Here is a 25923-nt window from a genome sequence, read left to right as displayed (position 1 = left end):
CGGGCCGGGGAGCCGCGAGAGGGCGAGCTCTTAGCGCGGAACAGGGCCGCGGCCCCACCGGACGGCCCGGCCCCCTCGGGGCGCCGAGCGGCCGGGCTAGCCCCGGAGAGGGAGCTGGGTGGCGAAGCCCGCGCCCGGCCACCCACCCGACACGGACACCAGCCGCGAAGAGCGAACGCAGCCCGGAGGCGGCGGCGGTGGCATCCCGCACCACCGCCCCGGGGCCGGGCCCCCACTCCTCCCCGGCCCGCTGGCGCCGCCCCGGGTTGCCCTCCGCCGCGGTCGCCGCCCGCCCTCCCGCCGGGGCTGCGCTCCCGGGCCCGGCCTGGCCCCGCGGCGGAGCCGGCGGCTGGGGGAGGGCGTGTGGACCGACACTCCGGCCGCGGCGCCCGCTCGGCAGGGACCCCGAAACGCGAGTGACCCGGGGTGGGGCGGAGCTGGGCGCGGGGTGTACCGGGGGAGGGGAGAGGCCCGAGGTCGTTGTTGGGGAATCCGGCTGCCTGAGGTGCCGCCGCGGCCGCCGCCGACGCCGGTGTAGCGCTAGAGCTTCCTACTAGCGAACTGAACCTGCCTGCTACTGAGCATGCGTCGCCGGGCAGGGCCGGTTCGCTCCGGGTTTTCCGGCTCCCCAGCCAAGGAGGAGGGAAGCGCGAGAGAGCGAGGGAGGGCTCCCCGCCGGGCTGTGGCTGCGCCCCCGAGGGCTGCAGGGGGAGGAGCGACAGGGCCCCGAGCGGTCGAACCCCCGGCCGAGTGGGGCCTGCGGGGTGCGGTGCGAGCTACGGTGAAGCGGCCCCCATTGTGTGGTTGGGCCGAGAAGGATCCCACCCCTCTCTCGGAGTCCCTGGGCCTTTCGTTTCGGAAAGGGGTGTGTGTCTGTGTACTTTGTTCCCGAGCGTGAAGATAAGGACTGCCCAGAGCATGCAATGTATAGTAAACAGGCTGGACAAAAGATAGGTGCCTTTCTCACGAAACCTACAGCATAATAGAAGTGATCGCAATGTCTCCAAACGGTCTCTCCACATCACCAAGAATAAAATGTGTACGCGTAACGTTGATTTTGTGTGTTTTTAAATGCAATATGTTCATCTTTGAAACCCGTTTCAAATATGAACTCCAATAACCACTTACCTCCAGTGGAAATGGACACCTCTCCTGCAGATCCCAGGAACACTTTACTCAGTCCCCTCTCCGGGCATTTAGCTTAACGTGTTTTTGTATCTCTACAAGGCTCGTTCAACTAGATAACAAACTCCTGGAAGGTAGATCTTTTTCACCAGGGTTAGGGGCTCTACACAGAATAGGCACTTAGTGAATGTTTGTGGAATGCTAAAGGAGCATTATCTGTAAATTGTTCCTCCATCCCAGGGATGCAGGTGTTTGCTTAACAGTAGCAATGGGTGGCTGGCGCCTCATGGTTTACCATTACCACTTTTTGAGCATAATCTCATTTAATCCTCGGAGCAATCCTATTGTTTTTACATCACAGTTTAAAGAACCAGCCTGAGTTTAAATTGATACTGTACCCTGCTATTTCAGAGAACAATAACCAGAATCACATAGATGAGAAATGTTTAAGCAGCGGTTCTTAATCTCTACGGGACCTCTTTGAGAATCTCATAAAAGTCTTGGTTCCTTTCCTTTAAAGATGTACACATATGATTTACATTTAAAAGTTCTCCACACTTTCAAAATGTTTAGAATGACATTTTGAAAATCATCCATAAATCCTCTGGGTAAAAAGAAGTAAAGTAACCATAGCTTAGAGAGGGGTTGGGGGTAGGAGAAGGGGTCTCAGAGGAAAATATGACAGCCATTTTCAAATCTCTAAAGTAATGATATGAAAAAAATAAATATGTGATAGGGTTTTGTGTGATTCTAAACGATTTAATTAAGATCAAGCCTCTGCCCCAAATTATTCCTGGGCTTCCTACTGCTCTTAGAATACTTTTCAAACTTCCTACCATGACCCACAAAACATGCATCTAGCTACTGTTTACATTCTCAACTTTTTCTCACCATTCTCAACGTTGGCTCACCACATTCCAGTCACACTGGCCTTCTGTCTATTCCTAGAAAACACCATCCTCTTTCCTGCCTCAAGGGCTTTGCTCTTCTCTGAGCCTGTAACTCATTCTGCTCCTGTTCACTTGGCTGGTTATAAACGTCACCGCCTCCAAGAGGCCTTCGGTGATCACGCTAAGTAGTTTCCACCTATACTTTTCTCCCATAAGCTTTGGCTTCTTTCTTCGCAAGCATAAACCACGGCCTTTAATTATTTTTCGTTGTTGGTCTCCCCCACCCCCCGCCGCTCCCACCATCTGGCATGTAAACTCCAAGATCAACAATCTTATGTGTTCACTCTAGCTCATCATTTTATCCCCAGGAACTACAGCACTTGGCACATAGTAGGTTCTCAATAAATACTGTTGAAGGTATAAAAGTTGAATGGCGGAAACTTTCAGGAAGACTACGTAATCAGAGTTGTCCTAAGAAACGGGTGATCTTCTGGGGTGTGCAAGTAAAAACCGTACATTCGCTCTCTCGGGACGACGGGGAGGGTTAAGAGGTGGGACTTGATGACCTCCAAGGTCCCCTTCAACTCCGAGTCTCTGATTTGACTGCAGAGGTAAACAAGCCCTAGAAACATGTATTAAAGCCCGGCTGGGCATGCTTAGCGGCCGGGGCAGATTTTCACTAGTATGAACGTTTTAGCTGCAGACTGACAGCAAGCAGCTGGAGGGAAACTGCAGAGAAGAGACTCGGCTCTTCGCAGCTGAGAGACCTAAGGGGAGTGGTGTTGGGTTCGGCGTCGCTAAGGTCAGGGAGCAATCGAGCGCCTCTACATCGTTCACTTGTATCTCTTAAGCCAAATCAAAATCTATGGGCGTGCTGCGAGAGAAGACGACCGTGGCGGACTCAGAAACTTGCTAGTGGAGACATGAAAGCCCTGTGAGCCCCTCAGCTGCAACCGCGGACTGTGGCGCCGCGGCGCAGGCGCAGAGGTTCCTTTCGCGCCCCACCTTCGACTCTAAAGAGCCAGGAGCCTGAGCGGACGTGACGCACGGGGGCGCGTCCAGGCAGGCTAGCCGAGGCCCGAAGGGGGAGCGTCCAGGCAGGCTAGCCGAGTTCTGAGCGCGTCGAGTCAGAACAGGGGCAGCGGGAAAGGAGGCGGGGAGGACTTTTGAGCTGGCGGCGCGCCCCCTGCAGGTGGGAGTGCAGCACTAAGCGCTTTGCCTCGCGCCGCAACCGGACGCAGTCACAGGGTTCCCTGCCTGGGTGCAGCCGCAACGATCTTCCTGAAGCAAACTTCAGATGCAGTTACTCTCCCGTTCGAGTCTCCACTGTCATACCAGAATAAAGTCCAAAGTCCTTAGTTTTGTATTCATGGCCTTGTACAATGGGGCCACTACTTATCTTTCCAGCTATATCACTCACTCAAAATGAACTACTATTGCCTCCTATAAACCCATTATTTCTGTCTCTTGTTTCTTGCCTATTCTGTTCCATCTGCCTAGAATGCCCTTCATCATCTTCCTCCAATCCCACCACAGCTTCACCCCACCTCCCATATACACGCTCACCGTGAAACTCTTATCCACGCTGTCGCCGCCAGCACATATGCCGCCTTCTTTCTGAAGTCTTTTTCAGCCCGCATTTAGGATTCCTCCCCTTAAACTTTAGAGTCCAATAGGCATAAGAAACAGCGGTTTCAGCCATCAATAAAGTTAAGGTCTTCTCTACCAGCAGCATATCCTCTCAATGCTTCCCCTCACCCTTTCTTCCCAATCCCCACTTTCAATTCCATTTCTCCAATTATGTCCCCAGAAAAATACACCAGAGAAAACAGTGGCTGATAAAACCACTGGATAGCCATCCTTTATCACCTTTAGTTAATACTTTGATCCTCCCTTCTCTTTCTCTCTCTCTCTCTCTCTCTCTCTCTCTCTCTCTCTCTCTCGGGCAAAGATGGTGGGGAGCAAGGTAGGTACAATTAGAAGACATGATCAAAAGCTCTCCAAGATATTTAGGACTATTCCTGGAATTTTTTTTTTTCAGGATCCCGGCAGAGTCCAGTTTTTGGCAAACGTCTTTTTCCAGTTGATTCAAGTGGTAATGGCTCCTCAAACTGATTGCACCCCAATCCAATTCAACTTTCATTGAATTCCCAAGTTTGTCATGGAACTTGATAAACTGGTTCTAAAATGTATATGGAATTAAAAAAAAAGTTCTTCTGTTAAAGAGCAAGGTAGGGGAACTTGACTTGCCAGATATGAAGACATTACACAGCTAGAGTAATTAAAACAACGTGGTATCAGAAAAGGAACAGACAGACATACCAGTGGACCCATCTCATTGCGGTGGCTTCTCTTGTTGTGGAGGACCAAATACACAGAAACAATTCATGACACAGCAAGCATTGCAGATGAGTGAGGAAAGGGTATAGTGCTCAATAAATGAAATATGCACAGTTGATAAATACATATAGAAAAGTGAAATTACATCCCTAACTCACACCTGACACAAAACAACCGCATGTGGATAAAAGACTTAAATGTAAAAAACAAAATTATAAAATTGTGAAAGGAAAATAAAGAATATCTTTATGAGGCTTCCCTGGTGGCGCAGTGGTTGAGAGTCTGCCTGCCAATGCAGGGGACACGGGTTCGTGCCCCAGTCCGGGAAGATCCCACATGCCGCGGAGTGGCTGGGCCTGTGAGCCATGGCCGCTGAGCCTGCGCGTCCGGAGCCTGTGCTCCGCAAAGGGAGAGGCCACAGCAGTGAGAGGCCCGCGTACCGCAAAAAAAAAAAAAAAAAAAGAGAAGAAAAAAAGAGAATATCTTTATGAGCTCAAAGTAGGAAAATATTTCTCAAATAATACACAAAAAAACACAAACCATAAAGGGAAAGATTGATAAATTTGATTTTATTAAAACTAAGAACCTCTGTAAATCAAAATAAGGCATACAAAAAGTGAAAGCACAAGCCATTAAGTAGGAGAAAGTAGTTGCAACTCAACCGAAAAAGAATTAGTATCCAGGACAAGTGGTTTACTTTATTTTTAATTAATTAATTAATTGATTGATTGATTGATTTTTGGCTGCATTGGGTCTTCGTTGCTGCACACAGGCTTTCTCTAGTTGCGGCGAGTGGGGGCTACTCTTTGTTCCTGTGCACGGGCTTCTCATTGCGGTGGCTTCTCTTGTTGAGGAGCACAGGCTCTAGGCACACGGGCTTCAGTAGTTGCGGCATGCAGGCTCAGTAGTTGTGTCTCACAGGCTCTAGAGCGCAGGCTCAGTAGTTGTGGTGCTCGGGCTTAGTTGCTCCACGGCATGTGGGATGGGATCTTCCTGGACCAGGGCTACGAACCCATGTCCCCTGCATTGGCAGGTGGATTCTTAACCACTGTGCCACCAAGGAAGTCCCCAGGTGGTTTACTTTAAAGGAGATAATGATGGTTAGATGTTCACCTCACTAGTAATCAGGGAAAAGCAAGTTAAAATCACAATGAGATATTATTTCTTGCCCATTGAATTAGCAAAAACTTAGAAGTTGAACAATGCTAAGCTTTGGCAAGGATGTAAAGCTATTAAAATTCTCATCCACTGCCATGGGAATGTAAATGATTAAAACCACTTTAGATAACTATTTCTTTTCTTGAAATATGAATATGGGCATGTCCTATACAAACTGGCATAGATTTATTCCCATAGCATATATATCCCAAGGAAAATTCCTCACTGCATTGTTTGTTATAGCATAAATAGTAGAATGCGTAAATAAATTGTGGAATACTATAGAGCAGCAAAAATGGATGAATCACAGTTTATGTTTACATTCCCTCCAAAATTCATATGTTGAATCCCAATCTCCAATGTGAAGGTATGTGGAGATTGGGTTTGGGGAAGTGGTAAGGACATGCAGGTGGCGCCCTCATGAATGAGGTTAGTACCAACATAAAAGAGACTGCAGAGAGAGCCTCTCCCCTTCCACCATGTAAGGACAAGAGAGAAGACTGTTATCTATGAACCAGGAAGTAGGCTTTCACCAGACACTGAATCTGAAGGTGTCTTGATCTTGGACTTCCCAGCCTCAAAAACTGTGAAAAATAAATTTCTATTGTTTATAAGGTACTCAGTCTATGGTATTTTGTTATAACAGCCCAAAAGACCTAAGACACACATCAACATAGGTAAACCCTTTAAAAATAACACTGATAATATATAAATGTGCCTGTGAACCTCCAAAGGAAAAAAGAGAAAACAAACAAAAAAACCACTAAGCAAGACACACAGGAAACTACACACTATATGATTCACTGTATAAGGTGCAAAAAAAAAAAAAAGTAGAACTGAGTTGTATGTTATTTATTGTGATACTCAACCTCTAAGATGGCCCTATGAGCCTTACTTCCTGGTATTCCTTCCCCAGTATAGATAACACTCCCATGTTGAATAGACAATCCTAGGCAATACTCACCTGCAAAAATAGGATTTTGCAGAAGTTATGTATGTGGCTTCTGAGCCTAAGTCTTAAAAGACATGGTCACTTTACTGTCTCTCTCTCTCATCTCTCATTCTGGGAGAAATCACTGCCATTTTCTGAGGACACCCAAGCAACCCTCTAGGGGAAGCCCTCACTGACAGTCTTGGAAATAGATCCCTCAGCTCCAGTAAAGGCTTCAGATAATTGAAATCTGGTTAATATTTTGACTGCAACTTTTTTAGGGATTCTGAGCCAGAAGTACTCAGATGATCCATTTCAAAATCTTTAACTCTCAGAAACTATGAGATAATAAATGTGTGTTGTTTTAAGCCACTAAGTTTTGGGGTAATGGGTTATGCAACATTAGAAAACTAATATTTTTACGGATACATACATAAGCAGTCAAATTATAACAAAACATTAAAATAATACTGAATTCATAATGGTGGTTGTGAAGGTTGTATGCATATGGAGAGATCTTTAATATATATTGTAAATTGTAGGAAAAAAATAGTGTAGAAAGTGTTCGCAACTGGGGAGGTTTTATACAAGGTTCTAATGAGATACTGGTAATGGTCTATTACTAACCTGAGTAGTAGGTACACAACTGTTCATCTTATTATTTTAAAATTTAAACACATACACTCTTTGTTGTATGCATAATATGTTACAAACACACACTACACACAGAGGAGGGGGGGTGATGGCTACAACGGGCCAATAGAGAGAGAGCACAGTGGCTTCATAGCCAATTCTGAATTGACTGTTACAATCTCAGTAATGTACTTAAGAAATAAAATCTACCTTCTCTTAATTATAGATCAGAGTTGGAAGAGGCTAGAAGTAGACACAAGTAGGCAGTAGTTTAAGGACAAATCACATGAAGCATCTGTACTGACTGCCAGTTTCTCTTTTCTCCTCCTCTCCGCAGCAGCAAAAGGCTAACATCTCCAAAGATTCTCAGTCTCAGATACTAAGGGTTGGAAAGGCAACTGAAGAGTGAGAATAAGGGCTACATTTTGGTTTGCACTCAGGTCAACCAACTCAAGTCCTTTATTGCCTTAAGCAAGTTACTTAATATCTATTAAAACAACTTGCATAATGTGAGTCCAGAGAAAGTAACCTCATCAGGTAAGCACCCACTGTATAAGGAGTTCAATATCTGAATATGAGTAACCATGGTATGTAATTCAAAGATATTCAAAGGTTAATTTTAAAAAATAACTTGGCATTTAAAAATTCAAGTAAGTAATACATCCACGTGATTCATGAAGTGTCTTTTTCACCCTGCCCATCAGCTATAGTGCTTCCCTCCAATTCCCTAGCAGGTAACCATTTTTTGTTAGTTTCTTATATATTCCTTCAGAGTTTGTTGCTGCAAACACAAATATAATATTTTAACAGAAAAGTTTCAAAAACAGGACAGAGGGATTTCCCTGGTGGCACAGTGGTTAGAAATCCACCTGCCAATGCAGGGGACATGGGTTCGAGCCCTGGTCCGGGAATATCCCACATGACACGGAGCAACTAAACCCGTGCACCACAACTACTGAGCCCGCGCTCCACAACTACTGAAGCCCACACGCCTAGAGCCCGTGCTCCACAATAAGAGAAGCCACCGCAAGGAGAAGCCCGTGCACCACACCGAACAGCAGCCCCCACTTGCCGCAACTAGAGAAAGCCCGCGCACAGCAACGAAGACCCAACACAGCCAAAAATAAATAAATAAATTTATTTTAAAAAAAAAAACAGGACAAAGTTTCCCATATAACTTTCATGCAGACTTACCAATTTTTAATATTTTACCCCATTTGCTATATCATTTCCTCTGTCTCTGTCTCTATCTCTGTCCTTGTCTCTTCATGCATACATACATACATACGCACATACATATATACACACATACATAAATGTGTGTGTCTAATATTTCTTCAGAATCATTTGAGACCAATTTGCACACATCATCCCTCTCTACCCCAAGCATTTCAGTGAGTCAGTGTGCATTTCCTAAAAACAAGGACTTATATTTACCTAACTGGAATACAGTTATTAAATTCAGAAAGCTAACATGGATACAATACTATCATCCGATCTACAGACCTTATTGAAATTTCACTAATTGTCCCTACAATGTTCTTTACAGAGATTGCTTTTTCTGGTCTAGGATCCAGTGCAGGATCATATACTGCATTTAGTTTTTGTGTCTCTTTAGTTTCCTCTAATCTGGAACAGTGCCTCAGACTTTCTTCGTCTTTCATGGTATTGCCATTTCTTAAGATGACAGGCCATTTTTTCTTATAATGTCCCTCAATTTGGGTTTGTTTGAAATTCTCCAATGATAAGATTCAGGTTTTTGTATTTTGGATACGAATAGCAAATGTATGGTATCCTGAGTGCACCACATCACAGGGGACATGATGACAGTTTATCCCGTCAGTAGTGATGCTAATTTTGATTACTTGGTTAAGGGAGAGTCAACCAAGTTTCTCCAATATAAAGTTATTTTCACTCTTCGTAATAGTACTAACTTGTACAAACATAAGTTATTTTTAAAAACAGCTTTATTGAGATATAATTCACATACTATACAATTCACAATTGAAAGCATTCAAATCGATGCTTTTTTTATATATACACAAATTTATTCAGTCATTACCACAATCAATTCTGGAATATTTTTATCACCTCAAGAGAAACTTCATATCCACTAGCGGTCATTCCCCATTTCTCTCCAAACTCCCACAGCTCCAGGCAACCAATAATCTACTTTCAGCCTCCATAGATTTGCCCATTCCATAGAGTTCAAATAAATGTAATCATACAAAGTGTGGTCTTTTGTGATTGGCTTCTTTTACTTAGCATAATATCAAGGTTCCTTCATGTTACAGCATATATCAGTATTTCATTTCTTTTTAGTATTGAATAACATTCCATGGTATGGCTATACCACATTTTATTTATCCATTCATCAGTTGATGTACATTTGGGTTATTTCCACTTTTTGGCTATACTTTTTGGTTATACTATACTTTTTGGTTGTAATGTTATTACAAACATTCGTGTACAAGTTTTTGTACAAACATATGTTTTCATTTCTCCTGAGTTTGTATCTAGGAATAGAATTGCTGGGGCATATGGTACCCCTATGTTTAATCTTTTGAAGAACTGCCAGACTGTTTTTCAAAGTGGTTACATCATTTTACATTTCAACCAGTAATGTATGAAGATTACAATTTCTCCATATCCTTACCAGCACCTTGTTATTGTATATCTTTTTTACTATAAGCATCCTAGTAGATATGAAGTGGTATGTCATTTTTCTTTTGATTTCCATTTCCCTGATGGCTAATGATGTTGAGTATCTTTTCATGTACTTATTCACCTTTTGTATACCTTCTTTGGAGAGATGTCTATTCAGAGCCTCTGCTTATTCTTTAATTGGATTATTTGTCTTTTTTTTATTGAGTTGTGTTCTCTATATATTCTGGATACAAGTCTCTTATCAGATACATGATTTGCAAATATTTTCTCCCGTTCTATGGTTTGTCTTTTTACTTTATTGATGTGTCCTTTGAAGAACAAAAGTTTTTAATTTGATTAAGACTAATTTATCTATTTTTGTTGTTGCTGCTTGTGATTTTTGGTGAAATAGCTAAAAGGGCTTTGCCTAACCCAAGGTCGTGAAGATTTATCCCTATAATTTCTCCTGAGTCTTATAGCTTCAGCTCTTAGATTTAGGTTTATGATCCATTTTGAGTAAATTTTTGTGTATGGTGTGAAGAAGGGGTCCAGTTTCATTCTTTTGCAGATGGGTATCTGGTTTCCCCACCACCATTCGCTGAAAAGACTATTCTTTTCCCATTGAACTGTCTTGATGGCATTACTGAAAATTAATTGACATAAATGTCAGGGTTCATTTTTGGACTCTGAATTCTACTCCATCAATCTATTTATCTAAGCTTATGCCAGTGCTACCGTGTCTTGATTACTGTACTTTGTAGTAAGTTTTGAAATAAGGAAGTGTGAGTCCTTCAACTTTGTTCTTTTTCAAGATTGCTTTGGCTATTCTGGGTTCCTTGTAATTCTATATGAATTTTATGATCAGCTTGTCAATTTCTGCAAAAAAGAGAGCTTGGATATTGATAGAGATTGCGTTGAATCTATAGATAAATTTGGCAAGTATTGCCATCTTACTATTGAGGGACTTCCCTGGTGGTCCAGTGGGTAAGACTCCATGCTCCCAATGGAGGGGGCCCGGATTCGATCCCTGCTCGGGGAACTAGATTCCACATGCATGCCTCAACTAAGACCTGATGCTGCAACGAAGATCCTGTGTGCCGCAACTAAGACCCGGCGCAGCCTAAATAAATATATAATTAATTTAAAAAATATATTGACTCTCCTGATTCATGAACATGGGCTTTCCATCTGTACAATTTTAAATTTCTTTTAGTAATGTTTTGCAGTTTTCGCAGTACAAGTTTTGTACTTCTTTTATTAAATGTATTCCTAAATATTTTATTCTCTGTGATCCTATTGTAAATGGTTGTTTTCTTATATTATTGTCAGATTGTTTATTGGTAGTATATAGAAATACAACTGATTTTTTAAAATTTATCTTATATCTTGCAACATTGCTAAACTCATTCATTATGTCTAAAAGTATACACTCTTATATTCCCATTTTATTAACAAATTGTAGCAAACACTTTTTTGCACCTTTTTTCTACACTTAATGATTTATCTTAAAAATTTCTCCAAATCCATACATGAGAACACTCTCATGTTTTTATAGTATATAATTCTATTAAATGGATATACAATAATTTATTTTATTAATTTTCTTCTGAGGGACATCTGGGTTTTTTCCCCTAACCTTTGATTATAAACAGTGATGGAATAAGTAAAATTATTTTGCTTGTATTCAAGTATATCTGAGGATAAATTCCCTGAAGAAGGACTGCTGGGCCAATGGGAAAGTATTTTGCAATTTTGATAAATATTGACAAACTAGAGGGCTAATTATTTAATGTCCTTAATGTCTTTAGGGGTGCTCATTAGGAGTGGTATAGTAATAATAAGACAAAGGAGAAAATTTTAGTTAGTTACCTAATAGTGACTATTCCTATTATATTAATATCTATAAGGACTATGAATCAATGTTTTGAGTTTCTCTGAAGTCATACCTCATGCCTTGAGGTGGTAGTGCCTTATGAACTATATAAGACAAGTGATTTTTTAAATACTATTGTCTTATTCCATGTTCATTTTGTAAAGCATGTAGTTTAATTACAACAGATAAATTTATTGCACAAATAAATCTGCTGTCAATTCTTTGTATATCAGGGTTGTTACCCCATTGAGAGCTTAATGATCTGCCATACTAGTGGAGTTACCCTAGATTTTATTAAACACACACGACCTACAAAAGCCCTGTTTTCTTCCAAGAATGTGTATAAAGCAAATGTTAGAATAAATCAGGTCAACTGGTCAGTTGGCATTTCCTAAAAACTGATGTTGTTTATAGGTTTTACATCCATATCATTTTTTAAAAATAAAAAATTGGGGCTTCCCTGGTGGCGCAGTGGTTGAGAGTCCGCCTGCCGATGCAGGGGACACGGGTTCGTGCCCCGGTCCGGGAAGATCCCACATGCCGTGGAGCGGCTGGGCCCGTGAGCCATGGACGCTGAGCCTGCGCGTCCGGGGCCTGTGCTCCGCAACGGGAGGGGCCCCAACAGTGAGAGGCCCGCGTACCGCAAAAAAAAAAAAATTGTAAGGATGCAGCACATAATTTGTTTTGTATGTAACACTGATGCTAACTTGTTGTGGCAGACATGGAGATGTTGTGTAGCTCAGATGTCCCTTCAAGAAAGGACTCCTTTGGACTTCCCTGGTGGTCCAGTGGTTAAAGCTCCGTGCTTCCACTCCAGGGGGTGCAGGTTCAACCTCTGGTCAGGGAACTAAGATCTCACATGCCCCATGGTGTGGCCAAAAAAAAAAAAAAAAAGTAAAGGACTCCTTGTCCATCTTTAAGGACTGTGCAGTTAGCTGACAGCATCTAGCAGTTAACTCCTTCAAGTCTCCTTCAGCTTTTAGGCCAAGGTCTTACTCTGCTGGAGGTGGCCCCAATCAATGACTCAGCAAGATAGTGGAACAAAAGACTGGCAATTTCCACCCAAGGCAGAACTCCTCTAATGGGCAATCTTTGCTCTGGAGCCCCCCATTGCAATGGATGAGTTGTTGGCAGATCTGTATTGTGGTCTGATGGCGTCTCTGCCCAGTCCAGCTTCCTTCTTTTTCCTTTCACAGATGTTACTTCTCAATAAGCCTCCTGCACTCTTAACATCATCTCAGTTTCTGCTTCCCAGCAGACCCAACTGATACATTTGTATATGAAGTTGTTTTGCAGGACATCAACTGATATTTTAAATCATGATGCATCCATAGAAGCTGTTGAAATTCATTGATTTTAGAAATACATCGATAATTTTCAAAACTGATTTATTTCTCATAATATGTGCAGAAATCTGAATCTCTAAGAGCTTGCAGTTTACCCTAATTTTGTTCCTTAAACAGAGTTTTTGAAAAATATAGCTAAAGTTTCCAAACTTCCTCAGATCTATCCTTCTTCTTTGACTGCTTCTGACAGAGAAGAAATAACGAGAAAAATCTCTTCATTTTTTTGTCCAATAAACTACGAGCAACTCTGAATAGAGAGGAAAAAAAACACAAAAACAAAATAACACATCCCATCATCCTTTGTGCAATGGTTGATTTCCCTAAATCTTTGAAAATTACTTATACATGCATGACTTATGAAGAGAATGCCAGGACCACAGGTTCATAAGGATTATATTAAAACTTTCTCTCCCTGAGGCAGAAGCACTGCTGCTTCAGAACTGTTTTCCTCTTAACCTCCCTTGTCTAAACATGAAAAAGTTAGCCTTGATTTACGGTGTGTATAGTTTTTGTTTTCTTAACTCTAACGTAGAAGTTAAAACAAAGCAATAAAACCTAGGGATAGGAAACAACAATAACAACTAAAGAAGAATTGAATTTTAATTTGCTCAGCTGATCATGGAAAAATAGGTTTTCTTATGACTAAGACTTCAGGGGGAACAGTCCTCATGAAGTATTTTGTTATAATATTCCTTTAGTTGTTTATTAATTTTAGTTAGGAGAATGTGGAACATATTCTGAAGGTGAAACAGAGAAAAAAGGACCGAAATGGAACCCATGTCCTGAACAGATCTAGCGCATTTCTTGTACGTCTATTCCTTGTTCTTGTTAACATTTATTGCCATTTGGAATGGGATTTTAAAATTACATTTCTACTTGATTATTGTCGCGTTAAAGAAAAAGCTTTTTTTTCTTTTTAATATAGTTGACTTCAATCTGGCTACCTTATTTAAACTCTTTCATTAGTTCCAATACTTTTCTTTTTAACTCAGTGTCTTTGATTCTGTTTACAATCATTTTATATGCAAACCATGATGATTTTGCCTCCAGGCTTTTCATAAAGGTGGGAGGAACAGGATCCAGGCAACTCCTGGACCCCATAACCACTCTGCTTTGACCAAAATTGGGAATGCTTCCACCACCAATGCTGAAAGCTGCTGAATCGAGAAGTCATCTGCCAAATTAATAAGCTGCTGCTATAGCAGCTGGCTCCAGACCCTTGCCCCCTCTACTGCAGTCAACACCAACAAAGCAGATGCTCTGCACACCACCTTTCTCCACAGAGGACTCAGTTCCAAACCAAAGCCTCACGTGAGTGCTTCTGTTCGATGGGACCCAAATCACATCTTGAGCCCTCACCACAAGAGAGCCTGGGAAACAGCTGTTTATCTTCCATCTGTGCACTCATCCTAGAGCGCACCAGTATGCAATATCTCCCACAGTATTCTTTAGCATAGCCAGAAAGTCCCCTTCTAGTTCTTTTGTTTTAATTGTGATAAAATACACATACATAAAATTTACCGTTTTTAAGTGTACAGTTCAGTAGTGTTAAGTATCTTCACATTATTGTGAAATCAATCTCCACAAGTCTTCATTTTGCAAAACAGAAACTCTGTACCCATTAAATAACTGCTCCCCATTTCCCCTTTCCCTCAGCCCCTGGCAACCATCATTCTACTTTCTGTTTCTATGAGGTTGACTTCTCTAGTTATGTTATAGAAGTGGAATCATACAGTATTTGTCTTTTTGTGACTGGCTTATTTCACGTAGCACAGTGAATTCAAGGTCATCCGTATTGTAGCGTGTGTCAGAAGTTCCTTCCTTTTTAAAGCTGAATAGTATTCCTTTGTATGTATATACCGCATTTTGTTTATTCATCTGTCAGTGGACACTTGGGTTCCTTCTAACTGTTGGCTATCATGAATAATGCTACTATGAACAAGGGTGTGGAAATATCTTTTTTGAGATCCTTCTTTCAATTATTTTGGATATAGAACCATCCTTCTATTTCCTTTGATAAGAGCTTTAAAAAGGCAAGGGATGCTGAATTTGAGAAAACAATTTTTTAATATCTGTAGCAGATTATGTTTTTTAAGATGTCACACATTATCTCCCATCCCACATGCTTGACACTTTTTCCATTGAGTTGTCGGGTTTATATCATCTCTCCTTGAACCTGGAAAGATCTTTGTGATTGCGTGGACAAATAGAGTATGGAAGAAGTGATACTATGTTACTTTTGAAACTGGATCATAAAAATTCCATGCTTCTATATTCTTCTCTTGGGATGCTCACTTTTGGAACCCATCAGCCATGCTATGAGAAAGCTGATTAATCCATGGAGAAAGTACCCAGAGAGGCATGTAAATTTTCCACCTGACAGCCCAGCTGAGGTCCCAGCCAACAGCCAGCATCAAGTGCCAAACAAGTAAGGACACCTCCAGATGATTCTGTCCCTCGGTCATCAAGTGATCTCAGGCTTTGAGCCTCCCCAGTCAGGGCCTGGACATTGTGGAGCAGAGATAAATGGTCCCTGCTGTGCTCTGTCCTGATTATTGACCCTTAGAATCCATGAGTGTAACAAAATGGTTTCATGCTACAAAGTTTGGGGTGGTTTGTTACACAGCAGTAGATAACTGATACCATATCTAATGATGTGGTCATTTGGTTATTTTTCTTTCATTTGTTGATGTAATATTTAAGTACTCACATATTCCTAGAATAAACGGTTCTTGCTCATGTTGTATTATTCTGTTAATAAACTTCCGGATTTAGTTTGCTAATGTGAGGGAGATTTAAAAAAATTATTTTAAAATAAAATTGGCCTTCTAAGGGTAAAGGCAACATAATTCATACCAGAAGTGGAATAAATATCCATACTGCTCCATTGCATTTTCAGGGAAGTCTCCTACTGTCTTTCCTTCTCTCCTTATTTAGCTTAAATTCCATGATTACCACTATGATTACTCCCTTGAAAATACTCTGCATTGTCTTGCCTCTCTCCTTTTACCATACTTGCCTTGCAAAAAGTCTGGCTTCAGATAACCCCAAGCATCCACTAGTTTGTGTCTGCACATGTGCACTTGAGCTGTGCTACAGAACCATACAATTGTATAGCAGGCGTCACCTTAATTTCAGGATCACAAGCCTCCAAAGGGCACTCACTGTCACTGGGAAGTCTACCAAATCTCTGGTAAACTCTATACATCGATCTGAAGAATACCTAACTTACACCTTTCCCTCTTTTCTTATACCTTATTTCCCTCACCCATTTCCACTTCCCTTTTGCTCTTAATTTTGACTTTTATTAAGAAAATCAAAACCATCAACCTGGAGCTCCCTCATTCTGCTATATCCTTCTCCTTCATTCTGAATGTTCAGACCATGCTCTATCACCCTGAGCTTCCACTCTTAAAGAACTGGTTTGGCTAAGGCAAAAGGAAACTAACACTTTTAGAGCATTTCCAACTTCCTAGCTTTCTTACTTATATTTTAGCTTATGAAGTGGGTGTTAGTATCCCCACTTTTCTGAGGAGAAAACTGAGGCTTAGCTAGCGTGAGTGCACTCCTCTCCATCACCCAGTGCAAAGTGGTCAGCTGACTCCAAGGTCAATACTTGTTTCACTCTGTCCCGGTTTCCTCATGCCAAGGACTGGGTGTACACTGCTGTTTCAGATTTATCTTTCTGAAAAATGAGACTGTTCAAGAAACGAAAGTTCCAATAGCTTAATTCTTTAATCTTCCGAAGGACACTGGTGTGAAAGGCTGTTGTCAGGTCCAGCTGGGCTGCCGGCAGGCTCTGACTTGAAGAGGTCCCCTTGCTCAATCCCATTCTTGTTCTTCAGCATTTTGTTTGTAGGCGGTAAATAGGATCATTAGTCACAATTCAACTCCTACCTTTAAAACTCAGTACTAGAAAAATGGATCCTTGGCCTAAGTTCATGAAACCAACACCACATTTCCATGTTTGTGATTTATGCAGGTACCACTCTGTACTGGGGCACCTTATATGCTCTAAAAAATGAGACCAGCACTGAGTCTCACAACAATGAGAGCCGTGCTAAGTCAATTTAGCATGGTATAACACCATCAGAAGGAGAAAAAAAACGCTGTCTTCTACAATTTTACAAATCTTTTCGATTTTGAAATATTAGGACATTCTCTTAAAATCAAAGAAATAAATGTGTATGTGTCAGTGCACTCTGGAATGTCTGTAATTATGTGTTTCTGTTGTAATATAATTATCATGGAATGCAGGTGAGCCAAAAACTAGACACACTTCTCCCCCTGGGCTCTCAATCGGGCACATCTGGTCCGAGCTTTTATTTCAAAGGCAGCAGCCCAACTAGACTTTGGAAATTCCAAGGCCCCTTAGAGATGAAAGCTAAGGATACTGCAGACCGAGAAGAGGGTCTACAGTTGAGGGCTTTGCTTTGCCCTCCTTTCCTAGCTCTATAACATATGGCTATGACAGAGGGTGACAAAAGGGTATCTTGCTGGGGTAGAAGAGTGTGAAGTAGCGGAAGGTGGAAGTAAAAATTCATAAAATTGTTTGTGGTAAAAATTCATGGAACATGTGGTAAAAATTCACAAAAGTGTTTCCCAGAACTGCATCATTTCGGCCTTATCAGCTTTTCTGAAAGTGATAGTTATAATCCACTTGCAACATAAGGAAAAATGAAAGCAAGCCCAGTTTCTCTGGGTCATCCTACAGACAGGCTCTGCCTTCAAGCTGCCCACAACTTCACTCCACTCTGGCTTTCTCCATGATCTACCTCCCTATTCCTTACCCAAGTCTTACTTCCCAAGTGCCTTACGGCCTAACTCCAAACTCCTGTTTCCTCAGAGACTCTAATTTCACTGAACCATGCAATCTTACTTTTGCCTGTCCAGTCTCTTTCCCAGCTTCTTCCGGTGAAAGTTTTCCTTTGGGAACCACCGTTCCCCCATTGCATGTTCATCAAGATGAGCTGCCCTTTCCTGGCTGAAAGTATCTTTATTGATGAAATTCCTGTAAAAACCTAGGAGTTAGAGAGATGATGGTATTTTTTTCCCATATATTTACTTTTTATTGAATTTGTAAATGTTACAGAGTTCTTGCACTGCCAAACCATGCCTGAGAATTCAAAGAAAAAAATGGTACAATGGACAGCCTCATCCACCCATTATACAGTATATTAAAACTTGACTCATGTGCATTTTGATAATTTCAATCTTTTAAAAAGTTATAACAAGGGTTGGAATTTTTAAATCTCCTGCAGGTCTTCAGATTTCTAGGACAGTATGCCATGAAATAACAGTTCCACATATTCATCTCAGTTCATCCCTCAATAACATAACCCTCAAGAAAATTTTGCAGAAAAAAATGCATACTTTTCAGGGGAAATATATGGCTCAAGGTCCAAAAGATTATTTATTAAGATTTTTGGTTCCCAAATGAAGTCTTCTGTTTAACCAAGAATCCCTTGTTTCTCAATCATCCGACCTCTCCTTGGCTGGCTCAGCTACTCACACAAACACATCAGGATGTAGGCATCCTGCCTGCCACTTCAAATAATGCCAACACTGTTGCCCAGATATGGTTGGCAGGTCCTGTCAGGTGATACTGTAACCCTCCCAAGGAGTGTGATTCCTGCACTGACACTTTTATCAAGACTGAACTCCTAGAGGAAAATGTTCCCACATCAGGATAGTTCGACTCACCCGTTTGCTTCACTCTTGCCAGGAGCAAGCCTGCAACTCCTACATTTGGCAAAAGAATTTATTACAGAGAAACCCAGACTCTGCATGAAGTGGTCCCATGCCACTTTGAAATATTTTTGTTGAACCAAAGATACAAAACTAGGAAATTACCAGACTCTCTCATTATAATGGAAAGACTTTTCAGTAATTCTGGATAGCTTCCTCATGTGCCTTTTCAGGACTAAAAATTACTGGATAGTTTAAGGCGTAATTATTAAAAACAGAAGTGCTACATCTGTTTCTTTTGCCCCTGACTCTCCAAATGAACAACATAAAGACACACCAGAGGGTTGGTTAGAGAGCTACGCTAGTCAATCACTGCGTCTACAGAATGTCTAATACCTTAAACATTTGGGCACAAGTGTATCTGGAATTCTTGTCAAAGATCATGCAAGTGGGTTTTAGTTGAGGGTAAGTGGGTTTTAGTTGAGGTTCTGCTCACATTGCTTTGACTTTGTAAGGACAGGTCAGTGAAGCCCTTGGCCTGAACAGAAACCATGCTCTTTCCACCGCAGTTTTCTACACAATTTAGACCTGATTTAGAGGAGGCTTTAGCAGTTCCTAAGTAGAGCCCCATGCATTCACTGCCCTTTACATTAAGGCTATTTGGTTCCACTCTAGGATCTAGGGATTGGCAAATTCATGAGACACTTTGCAATTCTAATGTCTATTTCAAGTTACTTAACCAAGCAATATGCTCTGAGAAGTTATTCCAAGTCAAAGCAAAAAAAAAAAAAGGCCTTAATATGGAACACAGAAAAAAACCACAACCCAAATAAAAAATTACTAAAAGAAACAAGATTATTCCCTCCTCCACCCCTTTTCCCACTTGGTGGACCCGAGTTTGGTTGAATTTAATTTGTGGTTACCTCAGAATACAACTGAAAGTTTAAATGATAAATCATAGCCCTACACAGATTATCTGAACACATCAGCTCTTTTGAGAGCAGCGTGTTCCAGGAAGTCTGAAACAGCCACAGCCCACTACGAGCATTCCTCGTGGATGGGACACAGGACAGGTTTATTAAGGTCAACTAAATCTTCATCTTTTACAGCAGATTAGAACCCAGGTGGCTGACTTTCTGCAGGATTCTGATAGGAATCCAGCAGAGCTGCTTTCAAGTTTCACATCAACACTTAATAGCTATAACCTTCTTATACAGAAGCTGTGATTCACATGCAGTCCACAATGAGCACAGCAAATCTGAGATAGTCGGCCTTACCAAGTCTCAGTATTTCCAGCTGTCTACACGCTTGGCACTACACTTCAGGGAGGGAACTGTGCGTCACTGTGTATTTCTGGTGGTCCTTGCGGTGTTTTCCTTGTTGTGGTCAAGAGAAGATGGTCTCTGAGGACCCTTCAAATGATGCCCATCGTAGCTCCAACTCCATTTATTCCTCAGAATGGCCTCAAGACTGGAATGGATAGTCTATAAAGGAGATAAACCTGGGACCTGTCTAAACTGCAATGATTATAAATGAGCTGCTTTTTACAGAGAGTTGGTAGCAAAGAAACATATTTGTTTCCTGATCAGGTCTCCCTTAAGCTACCTCACTACTGCACAAAACTTTACAAGAGTGGTTTATGGTTTTACATCTAGCAAGAAAGTGGCAATTTATTTATTTACTTATTTATTTCTGCAGAGTAAAGTGATTTCTAACCCCCTATATAATGCAGACTGGCTGCAGCAACATTGATTTTTAAAACTTGTCTAACAATATTTCTTGTTCACATTCCTTTAAAATCTATATTGCTAAGATGCTAAGATAAGCATCTTTCTTAGAAAAAGAAATCCCTGATGCAATGTTATAAAAATAATTTTCACTAGAGATGGTGTCTCTCTATTGCTATTTTCTGATTTCAGAGCTGCAGGATGCAGTCATTTTTTCCAGCCTGATTTCTTCAGGCTTTGTAACACTCTGCCATTAAGCCCACGGAAAACACTTAGTTCAAGATCCTAATTTTGTAACTAAACTAGATAGAGCCTAAAGAAAAGCCAAGTTCTTGCCCAAGGTCAAACAAGTCTGTTAATAGTGGAAATAGAAATAGAATCCTTGGTCCTAAAAAGCTCTTAAAGTTTAGATGTGATCTTGCCTGGCTTTTTAGGGAAGGCCTGCCCTCTTCAGATCTCGAGATTCCAGGATCAGATAACGTGAACAGTATCTGAATTTAGTCAGAAAAAGATGTTGGTAATTTCTCCCACTCTGATTCATTTCTTTTTTTTTCCTTTTAAGTGTTTTCTGTTTTAAATAACCCTTGTTTGTGTGAATAACCTGTTTCTCAACAACCCATCCCCCAATCGTTTACATCAGTAGTTCTCAAAGTATATTTCTGGAACCAGCATCACTTGAGAGCTTGATAGAAAAACCAGTTCTTGGGCCCCACCCGAGACCTTCTAAGTTCTGGGGATGGCATCCAGTAATCTGTGTTTTAACAAGTGTCTAGGTGATTCTGCAGCACAGTGACATTTGAGAACTGATTTAGATAATCCCTGCTTGGATGAATTATAACACTGGGGTTGCAATACGGTAAATTTCCATCATCTATTGAACATTTATTAGCTGGCATTCTTCTTCTTTTTTTATTGAGATATAATTGACAAATAACATTGTATAAATGTACGGTATACAACACGTTGATCTGATACATTGCAATATGATTAGATACACTTAATATTGCAATATAGTGTTAGCTAACATCTCCATCAGGTCACATAATTATTTCTTGTTTGTGGTAAGAACATTTAAGGTGTAGTCTCTTAGAAGCTTTGAAGTATATAACACAGTATTGTTGACTATAATCGTAATGCTGTACATCAGATCTTCAGAACGTATCTTCTAACTGCAAGTTTGTACCCTTTGACCAACATCTCCCCAATTCGCCCACTCCCAGCACCTCATAACTATCATTCTACTCTGTTTGTACGAGTTCAGCATTTTTCGATTCCAAATATAATGATATCATATAGTATTTGTCTTTCTCTGACTTATGTCACTTAGCATAATTCCTTCAGGGTCTTTACATGTTGTCACAAATGGCAGGATTTCCTTCTTTCTCATGGCTGAATAATATTTCATTTGTGTATATACCACATCTTCTTTATCCATTCATCCATTGATAGACACTTAGGTTGTTTTCATACCTTGGCTATTGTGAACAATGATGCAATAAACATGGGAGCACAACTATCTTTTTGATATCCTGTTTTCATTTCTTTCAAATATATACCCAGATGTGGAATTGCCGGATCATATGGTAGTTCTGTTTTTAATTTTTTGAAGAACTTTCACAGTTTGTCATAATGGCTGCACCAATTTACATTCCCATGAACAGTGCACAAAAGTTCCATTTTCCCCGCATCCTCACCAGCACTTACTTCTTGTCTTTTTGATGATAGCCACTCTAACAGGTGTGAGGTGATAGCTCACTGTGGTTTTTGTTTTGCATTTCCCCAATGATTAGTGATGTTCAGCATCTCATCTTGTACTTGTTGGATATTTGTATGTCTTCTTTGGGAAAATGTCTATTCAGTTCCTCTGCCCGTGTAAATGGGATTTTTGTTGTTGTTGCTGTTATAATTAACTAAAGAGCTTGCTCTATGATTAACTTATTATTTAGTTTCATAATATTTTTAGGAAGACAACAGAAGCAGTGGGATACTGTGACAAGGGCCCAGGGATTTTGAATGTCAAGACCTGCATGTAGGTTCCAACTACAACTCAGGTATAACCTTGGGCAAAACTGTTCTGAGCTTCAGTTTCTTCATCTATAAGATAAGTCTAGATAATATGAAAATTATTAGGCATGAAAATGCTTTGAAAATTGGATTAGATATATAATATAAAAAAATCTTAACTTTTTAAAATTTAAAATGAGTTCACATCCCAGTTTTAAATATTCTAGATTCTTCAACTATTTCTCTTATAGTTATGACTGAATTTTTCAAACTGATGATTTTCTTCTCTTCTCCATAATTATTTCTATCCTGGACTTATTAAAATTTTTATATCATTATGCAAATAAAGTATCTTTTACATGCTTCTCCCAAGGGCAGGTTTTAAATTTTTGCCATGTTTCAATTTTATCTTCAATATACAGGCGACGTAATCTGCTGCTCTGGTGGCTCAGGCATTTGTGTTTTGCATATTTCATACAGGAGAACTGGAGAAAAAAGAGAAGTCAGCCAGATGGGATTCTCTTTCTAAGCGGAGAAGAACTAGAAAAATTTGCATGACCACCATCTCTTCTGTAGACAAAAGATGCTTGTTTTCACGACTGGCAATTGGTCACAGGGTGACAATGCATCCCAGATTCCCGAGGCAGCCCTGGGTTTACAATCTGAGGTTCTTCAATAGTTCCCAAGATTCAATTATTTCCAAATTTAATCAACCTCCAGAAAATAGCTAATTAAAAATAATCGTGTAAAACAGCAGGCCTTTTCTCCAAAATTAAACACACATTTTCTTCTATTGGCTGTTTAGACAAGTCTTGCAAAAGCTCAGCCCCCTGTTTGGAGGGGTGAGGGTGGGGCATGGTGAGGAGGTGCTAGAGTTCCTAGCAGGTGACTCCTCTTGGCAGCCACTTCCACCCAGTCCTTCCTGGAATCTGTCATTGTTGGCTTCTGCTAAGATATGACTCTACTTGGTAGGTAAAGATAGCCAAGGAATTTTTTTTTTTAACCTCTTTTTGAATCCCTTTTCCATACTCTTGTCTACATTCTTTAAATGACACAATTACAGTAAAGTTCCTAAAATACTGTATGTCCTGAAAAAGGGTTCAACAAATGCGATCCCCTTCCCCCTTCTCTTTTCCTACCCCCTGCAGTCCTGGCTGCCCCATTTCCCCAGGCTCTGCCCTGCTACCCAGGAAGTTGGGTGTGGTTCCCAGAAGGTTTGCTTGGGATTTACATTTTAGTTTGCATTGATGAGTTAATCTATCCTTTAGGCCTTTTTCAGGAGAAACCCAAGCAGAATATTTTTCTGACTAAATTTCTTTTTCTTGAAATTAAAACTCCACTAAATAGAATGCCACAGAGTAAAACTAGTGTGTAAGGGAGTATTTTTCTAAAATCAGAAAATTCTCAAGAATCCATGGACCATAAGGGAGATAACTTGGGAAAGCAATACAGTAGTCCCCCCTTAACTGTGGGGGATATGTTCCAAGACCCCCAGTGGACGCCTGAAACTGCGGTAGTACCGAACCCTAAATAGACTATGTTTTTGCCTATACATACACACCTATGATAAAGTTTAATTTATAAATTAGGCACAGTAAGAGAGGAACAACAATAAGTAATAATAAAAGAACAATTATAATAATACATTGTAATAAAAGTTAGGTGAATGTGGTCTCTCTCTCAAAATCTTATTGTACAAATTTAATGCCTTTTCCTTCTTAACTAAGCACTTACCATGCACTGTGGCCATAACTTTTGCAAGTCTGAGGTGTGACAGCAAAACTAGCACGAATTCCTTTTTCCTTTTCTTTTTTCACAATTTCACGGATAGAAGATTAGTTCTTACTGCAGATCTTAGAAATACCAGGATAAGTTTTTTTTTCTTTCCTTATTATTTGGAGAACTTTCATCTTTTCACTTAAAGAAAGCACTCCACAGCTTCTCTATGGTATATCCAAATTGCCAGCATCACTACTCTTGTGCTTTGAGGCCATTACTAAGTAAAATAAGGGTGACTTGAACTCAAGCACTGTGATACCGCACAGCCAATCTGATAACCAAGATGGCTACTAACAGGCAGGGATAGACTGGACAAAGGGATGATTCATGTCCTGGATGGGATGGAGCAGGTGGGCACGAGATTTCATCCCACTACTCAGAATAGCCGACAATTTAAAACCTATGAATTGTTTATTTCTGGGATTTTCCAGTTCATATTTTCAGATCACTGTAGACCTCTGGGGACAAACCTCAGAAAGCAAAACGGTGGATAATGGGGGAATACCGTACTTTGGAGTTGAGATTAACATTCTCTACTACTTCGGTTTTTTCCTGATGAATGTTAAGTCATCTCAATACCTAAAGCAAACAAACAAAAAACAATGGAAAATATTTTAAGTTCTTCTTGAGATCTCTGGATTTTTCATGTTGACATCCCCTGAGCACTGAGATGAGCTCTAGCTACTTAAAAAAACCTAAATTCTTGAAGCAGTTATTTTATTGTACTGAAACCATGCATCTCAGACTGAGGCTTGAACCCACAGGCCAGGACTTGAGCCTGGCCAAAACCCAGATTGGAACATGAACCCATGGTCTTTTAACTGAGATCACACACATGGTCTCAGGACTTAATGAAGCTCAGGTTCTTGATGTCTCATCACAGAAAGAATTCAGTGAGGGACAAAGTGATAGGTAAGAAGTGGATTTATTTAGAGAGAAACACACTCCACGGACACAGAGTGGGCCATCTCAGAAGGAGAGAGCGGCTCCAGGGTATGGGGATGTCACTTTTTATAGAGGTGGGTAATTTCATAGGCTAATGAGTAAGAGGAGTATTCCAGCTATTTTGGGGAAGGGGTGGGGATTTTCAGGAATTGGGCCACTGCCCACTTTTTGACGTTTATGGTCGGCCCTGGAACTGTCATGGTGCCGGTGGGTGTGTCATTTATCATGCTGGTGTGTTACAATGAATGTATCCTGAGGCTTAAGTCGACTTGTCTGCCATCTTGGACCTATTTGGTTCTAATCAGTTTATGTCATGTCCTTGGGCAATGTCATTCTTTTAAAGGTTGTGCCCTGCCCCCTTCCCTCCTGTTTCAGTACCATTTTATTTTGTAATGTCTCACAACTCTATTTTTTAAATTTTTTTTTTTTTTTGCATTACGCGGGCCTCTCACTGTTGTGGCCTCTCCCGTTGTGGAGCACAGGCTCCGGACACGCAGGCTCAGCAGCCATGGCTCACGGGCCCAGCCGCTCCGCGGCATGTGGGATCTTCCCGGACCGGGGCACTAACCCGTTGTCCCCTGCATCGGCAGGCGGGCTCTCAACCACTGCGCCACCAGGGAAGACGCTATTTTTAAATTTTTAAAATTTTCAGTTTAAAACATTTTAATTTGGTTTTATTTTATTTCGTCATATTGTTTCATAGAACGCAATGCATGAATACTAGATGCGCAGTTCCATGAGTTTTGACAATTGCATACACCTGTGTGGACAAGTAATGCTGTCTGTCATTTCAGTAAACAAAGACTGTTGCCTGCCATTCAGGTAAACAATGAATTAT

The 25923-nt window shown here is 40.8% G+C and overlaps 1 long non-coding RNA gene across 1 annotated transcript; it reads right to left on the bottom strand.

The window, feature by feature from the left end:
- Positions 1-4612: 4612 nt before the first annotated feature.
- On the bottom strand, positions 4613-25643 carry LOC125960793 (uncharacterized). The gene is made up of 3 exons (XR_007470803.1): positions 24096-25643; positions 17822-20114; positions 4613-13189 (listed from the first exon to the last, which is right to left on the bottom strand). It is a non-coding gene; the product is annotated as an uncharacterized LOC125960793 (long non-coding RNA).
- Between the last annotated feature and the right edge of the window lie 280 nt (positions 25644-25923).

Source organism: Orcinus orca, chromosome 13, assembly GCF_937001465.1.
Source record: "Orcinus orca chromosome 13, mOrcOrc1.1, whole genome shotgun sequence".
Taxonomy (NCBI): Eukaryota; Metazoa; Chordata; class Mammalia; order Artiodactyla; family Delphinidae; genus Orcinus; species Orcinus orca.
The sequence above is the reverse complement of the archived record's forward strand: the minus strand, read 5'-3'. Positions and strand labels throughout refer to the sequence as shown.